The sequence below is a fragment of the Rhipicephalus microplus genome, chromosome 6 (assembly GCF_043290135.1).
Source record: "Rhipicephalus microplus isolate Deutch F79 chromosome 6, USDA_Rmic, whole genome shotgun sequence".
In the NCBI taxonomy this organism is placed as follows: domain Eukaryota; kingdom Metazoa; phylum Arthropoda; class Arachnida; order Ixodida; family Ixodidae; genus Rhipicephalus; species Rhipicephalus microplus.
In genome coordinates, this window is record NC_134705.1 from 102633881 (window position 1) to 102640785 (window position 6905).

The window sequence follows — 6905 nt, forward strand, 5'->3', positions numbered from 1 at the left end:
GTCAGCTCCTGCTGAATACCATCGGGGGACCACCTACGCGGAAGCCTTGAAACGCCCTGCTGCATCGCCGCCATTGGTCGTTCATCCTGTCCCTGTAGTTTCACTCGAGTCAGCGCAGCACATACTATACTACGAAGGCACGTACACGCCACCGCCCCTGCCCTTTGTCCGTGGTGCTTCTGTCGCCCATCGTTCGGTGCAACCAGTCCAGTACATCGACGATCGGCAATCGTCTCCTCGGAAGTCTGAAGTCTGGCGCAATCCCAATCACAGGCCCCTATGCTTTCACTGCAGAGAAGCTGATCACTTGTGCCGTCAGTGCCCATATCGCCGCCTTGGGCTTCGCGGCTTCTCTGCGTACTCGCCGCCACTCCGTTATGGCTAGAGACCACGCGACATCCAAAACTACCTCTTCCAGCAGCATGCACCACCGTCTACCGGGCGCTATTCGCGCTCGCCATCACCGAGGCGATTTTCATCAACGCCCCAGTGGTATTCAACCGCACGATCTCCCAGCCCCCGCCGGGAAAAATAGCCGAAGCGACCTCTGGCGGCGGTGTCGCTGAACGTCGAAGCGCTGAAGACCTCCGATTGACGCAGAACCGTACAGAAACTGGTCCGACATCATCTGCTGCTGCAAGGAATAGCCGGCTTTCACTCGACATAGCAGTAACAATTGATGGTTGTGTAGTTATAGCGTTAGTGGACACCGGCGCAGACTATTCCATACTGAGCGGGAAACTGACAACGCAGCTGAAGAAAGCAATTGCGCCCTGGCATAACTCGCATATTCCGACAGCTGGTGGCCATGTCGTTACTCCACTGGGCGCCTGCACAACTAGAGTACAGATTCAAGGATATACATTCGTAACAAGCTGCCTTGTTCTACGTGAATGCTCCCGTGACGTCATTCTGGGAGTTGACTTTCTACAGGAAAATGAAGCTATCATTGATCTGCAAGAGTGCCGCGTCACGTTCTCAGCTCAGCGAGCAACCAACGTGCAGGATGACGGAATGCGTGTCGACGTACTGCGTAATTCTGAACACAGCCTGACGCTTCCTCCCTGAGCCAGTGTTCTAGTCGACGTAACATGCTGTGGTTTGAGCGATGGCGATGTGGGGGCCGAGAGAAATTTATAACACCTCCTGCAGCAAGGCATATGTGTAGCGAGAAGTGTAATACAAGTTCGTGATGGCCGATCTGAATCGCTCCTTACCAACTTTAGCAACGAGCATCGACACCTTTTCCGTGGCACTTCGTTAGCGTTCGTCCACGTAGTAGCAAACGTAACCAACTGTCTCACGTCAGAAATAGTGGATAATGCAGACACATCAATGAGCAACATTGGCATCAATCCTGATCTGTCCACCGACAACTAGACTGCGCTGCGAGCGCTCTTGTTCGAGTACAGGTCTTGCTTCGCAAGTTGCTCAAAGATCCGCTAGACGTCCATCACTCAACACAGGGTCATCACGTACGAGTACGCACGCCCAATACACCAGCACCCCTACCACGTGTCGGCTAAAGAACGTGAAGTAATTCGTACGCAAGTTCGCGAGATGCTTGACGATGACGTTATCGAACCATCCGACAGCCCGTGATCATCTCCAGTCGTTCTTATCAAAAAGAAGGACGCGTCGCTACGGTTCTGCGTCGATTACCGAAAGCTTAACAACGTGACCAAAAAGGATGTGTACCCGCTGCCGCGTATCGACGATTCGCTGGATAGACTTCGTCGTGCCCCTTATTTCACTTCTTTCGATCTCAAAAGCGGGTACTGGCAAATCGAGGTAGATCAGTGAGACCGCGAAAAGACAGCCTTCGCAACTCCGGACGGCCTATACCAATTTCGTGTACTCCATTTCGGCTTGTGTTCAGCGCCGGCAACTTTCCAGCGAATGATAGACACTGTCCTCACAGGGCTCAAGTGGCAGTTTTGTCTTGTCTACCTTGATGATGTGGTGGTGTTCTCTGCCACGTTCGAGCAGCACCTTCACCGCCTGCGCAGCGTGCTGGAGGCTATCCGATCTGCGGACACCACTCTAAAGCCACAGAAGTGCCACTTCGGCTATGAAAAACTAAATTTCTTAGTTAGCGCCGAAGGAGTCCGGCCCGATCCAGAGAAGCTTGCCGCAGTTGCCGAATCACCAGCTCCTGCCAATAAGAAAGCCGTCCGGCGCTTCCTTAGTTTGTGCGCCTACTATCACCCGTTCATTCATGGCTTTTCACAGATAGCAGAACCTCTGACTCGTCTCACAAGGGACGACACGCCGTTTGTCTGGGAAAACGAGCAACAAGCAGCTTTTGATGAACTGTGACAGCGCATGCAATCAGCACCCGTTCCCGCTGATTTCGACGATGATGCTGACACGGAGGTCCATACTGACGCTAGTAACGTTGGGCTTGGTGCAGTGCTCGTTCCGTGTCAAGAGAACATCGAAAGGGTGATAGCCTACGCCAGCCGCTCTCTATCCCGTGCCCAGGCGAATTATTCCACTTCGGAGAAAGAGTGCCTCGCAGTCGTGTGGGCAATCACCAAGATTCGCCCGTACCTTTATGGTCGTCCCTTCAAGATAGTGACGGACCACCACGCCCTCTGCTGGTTGGCAAGCCTGCGCGACCCTTCTGGACGGCTAGCACGGTGGAGCTTGTGGTTGCAGGACTTTGACGTCACCATCGTCCATAAAACCGGCCGTAAGCATGAAGACGCTAACACACTGTCACGCGCACCCCTTCATGTCGTCAGTCAGGAAGCCGAGGAAGACGAAGGCTTCCTGGGCGCCATTAGCTCGACTGACTTGAGTAAACGGCAGCGGGATGACGCAGAGATTCGTTCAATCATTGATCATTTAGAGGGCCAGGGAACAATCATACCACGTCATTTATTCCGCTCGTTGCCGTCGTTCTGCCTTCAAGATGGTGTGCTGTACAACAACAACGCTCATTTGAACAACCGTTCCTACCTCCTGGTGGTTCCTCGAGACATGCGAGACGACGTCCTCTTCGCTTGCCATGACGAACCCACATCCGGTCATTTGGGCTACTCTTGGACACTTGCCAGAGTGAGCGAGAGGTACTATTGGCCAGTAATTTTGGCAAGCGTCAAGAAGTACGTCAAGAGCTGTCGGGAATGTCAGCGCCGAAAGGAACCATCTGTTAAGCCAGCTGGTTTGCTTCAACCCATTGAAGCACCTTGCACGCCATTCGACCAAGTCGGCATGGACATTCTCGGGCCATTTCCCCTATGTGCGGACGACAAGAAATGGGTTATCATCGCGACCGACTATTTGACACGCTACGCTGAGACGCAGGTCATCCAACGAGCCACGGCTTCTGAGGTAGCACAATTTTTCATGCGCCACTTCGTGTTACGACACGGTGCTCCTTCCAGTATAATAAGGGACAGAGAGACGGCATTCACGGCGCAGCGTATGGACGAGGTTTTCAAACTGAGCAACACCAGACACCGAAAGACAACTGCGTACTACCCGTAAACAAACGGACTTACCGAGCGACTGAATAAGACCATCGCAGATATGATCTCAATGCACATCGACGTACAGCACAAAACATGGGACCGGATCTTACCTTAGGTGACCTTCGCGTATAATACCGCCGTGCAAGAGATCACGCGATTCACGCAATTTAGGCTTCTCTACGGCCGCGAAGTGCAGACCATGCTGGACTCTATGCTACCGTGTCAAGACGAACACGAGTTGGCAACTGACGCCGATGAATTCGCAGTGCGTGCTGAGGAAGCCGGACAGCTCGTGCGACTACACATCGGCCAGCAACAGCAGGCAGATGCACGGCGCTATAACATCCGCCTCAGTGAAGTATTTTGCAACCCCGGAGAGCGAGTTTGGGCATGGACGCCCGTCCGCCGCCGTGGCCTTAGTGAAAAGTTACTGAGCTGGTACTTTGGCCCATACAAAGTGTTACGCCACGTCAGTGACGTGAACTACGAAGTGGTTCCGGACTCAACATCGCAGGCACGGAGTAGGACACCACCGTGGCCGGATGTCGTTCATGTGTTGCGCATGAAACCACTTATTGCGCGTTGTTCATAACTTTTTCCTTGCCGTACACTGTTCTTTGTGTTAATTATTTATTTTTGTGAACTTGATTCTTCGTTCACTGATTTTTCCTATATTGGCACGCTCGTTAATTTCTACTTTTACTTTATCCGAATTTCCAATTTCTTTTTTTTTCACGTGTCTATGTCGTAACATCGTGGTGGTGCTATGTACTTTTCTTTCCCCCTTTTGGGGCTTTTTTTATTTTCGTAAGGGGGGATAATGCTACCCACACGTAGTGGGTCAACTGAAAAAGCGACCCTACCATCTGGAGGAAAAAAAGAAGATTGCGTGCCTCTTCTCTGCTCGAGAGCCAGCCACGACAGACGCATCGTCCTAGAGCTAGCTACCCGGTTGTTCAGTATATCCCCCCGTACTTGTGACTCATCGTGACAATATGTTTATAGTGCGGGCAGAGGATTCCTTTTTTTGACCTCACAATAAAGAATGTCATGAGCAAAACAAATTTTTTTTCGTCTTGCTTTTCTCGTAATTATGACAATAGCAATGTTAGGGCGTCAATGTATATAACTTGTATCTGCAACTCCACAATCGTGACGTGTTTCGGTGTAGGTTTTTTTTTCCAGTTGACTTCAACAAACTTCATTTTGAATTCTGTCTCTTCTCCTCCAAACTATTCAACGGTAATCCTTTCAAATCTTTTGACCTGGCACCCCAGTTTCTTTGACAGTCATTTATGAATGAATGTCCTCTCCCCTTGCCAGCAGAATTTGTGCGTACCTCCCACTATCTTTTCCCTCCATCCACAGAGAGTTCTCTGCAGCAGTATGTACTTGTGCTCACCAGACTGCTGTGCGCGCATGTTGCAGGACTTGCTGGCGTATAACTGGTCAGGTAGGGTGCCTGTACGTCAGTGCCCATCGCTACAACCTAGCTGTTGAGCTGACGTTCTCGCAGGTGTACGTGGTCAACACATGGATAGCGCGCCTTTCCTCGGATGTTTGCAGAGTACGTTAGCGCGGAATATTTCCTCCGCGTGGTGAGGTCTAGTGCATCTGAAGCACCTTTGCTCCTGCTGCGAGGCTTCTTTGATCTGTTCCGTCGTAACGCTTTCTTCAGCAATCTTCTGTGTAATCTCACAGCAGATGCATTTATTCATCAAGGTGCTTTGAAGCGCAGATGTTGTAGTCCAGTTCAAGCTGTGCGATGTCTGCTTCACGTCATATTTGTTTTCGTGAGTTTCTTTTCTGCTGCGTATGTATATGTTTGAAAATCCATATATTCTTTCAAACTGAGAGCTCTATCTTTTGACGTTGCGTTAAACTCCGGCATTGATGGTATGTTGGCGCCTTTCTGGATCTCCCTCCACTTCATCTCGATTGTGATATCTACCGGTAGCGGATATTTTACACTAAGAGCTATCATTGGGGCGTAACTATTCAGTTTCACTCCGATTGTCTGAGACGCTCGTGTGTTCACTTGCAACTTCTGGAAGCATTTACTCAATCCTTCCGTGACATTCTAACTCTATACTACGTCCATGTTTTCTAGCTCTTTAAAGTGTGCCTGTATCAAATTATCTTCTCGTCCAACGTTTTCTTTCAGTATAGCGACAGCATGCTCGCAATTCTGATCAGAAAACTGCAAACCTTCAACTAGAGACTCAGCTTCTGCAATGAGAGACGCCAGAAGGTAAATATGTTTCTGACTCCGCAGCATGTTCAATCTGCTATGCGTCGATGTCTCAAACAGATGCCTCAACCTCGGTCATTCTGTTTTCTTCCCATAAGATTTCATCATCTCAAGACATGGCAACTATACAAGCTCTTGCGTGTGCGAGATGTGGTTAAAACCTTATGATGAGCTCGCCTGTTCTGTCACTACTTTCGAGGTCAGACAAATTGCTTGTATTAACTCTCGTAATCACCTCTCTATTTTTCTCGTTGTGGCGACGATCTTCGACCCATGCTACAAAACTCTTTCAAATTCTACCTCCTCGTCTTTTCCTTCGATTAGCGGTTCAATCTGTTCGCAAAATTGGCTTAACATATGTGACACGCTCTTTATTTACTTTACACGCGTCATTAGTTGAGATCTATGGGTGTCTTTTTCTACCATCCTATCATTTTGGCTCAAAAGCGTTGTCACATTTTCTCAAAGGGTATTCTGCTTCTCCGGCAGAGCTTCTCTATTCATGCCTGAAACTTGTTGAAAGAGCTCTTGCTTGTGTATGTGGGTCACCAGCCATCGGGCATGGTGTTTTCTGCGACGCTTCGTCGTTGTGCCAGATGCCGTTGTTTCGTTCTTCAATCTGTTGTTGAGAAGGGGGTTGAAATCTTCGCGTCTGTCCTCAGCTACCTTAGGTCACGTCACCATGTATCAGAAGGATCAGAGAGATTGTAGAACCGATACGTCTCTGGTTTGTTGTTAATACCTTGAGATTCTAAAGGAAATAAAAAGAAAATGCCCCTGGCCACCGCTTCCTCGCCTATGAGCGCCACCTTAAATCTGCTTCATACGTTAATACCTCATTCTGTCCCCTACTATTTTGATATTGCCCCCATACGTAAGTCAATACAACATGAGTGCCTTGATGCAAAGGACATGTTACTTTAAGTTATACAAGGTTCACCGGCTCGAGTGCTACGTTAGGAATGAATAAGTCAAGAAAATATGTGGTGTTTCATTCGCTTCATTCCAATTGCACTATATAATGGCATAGGAGTGCGCAAGGGCTTATGTTTGACGATGGGTCCACCGCAGTAGAGTAGTGATTACGGTCTTTGGCTGCTGATTCGAACTTCGCTGGCTTGATGCTGGTCGCGGCTGTCGCATTTCAATGGAGGCAAAATGGTGGAGCACCGGAT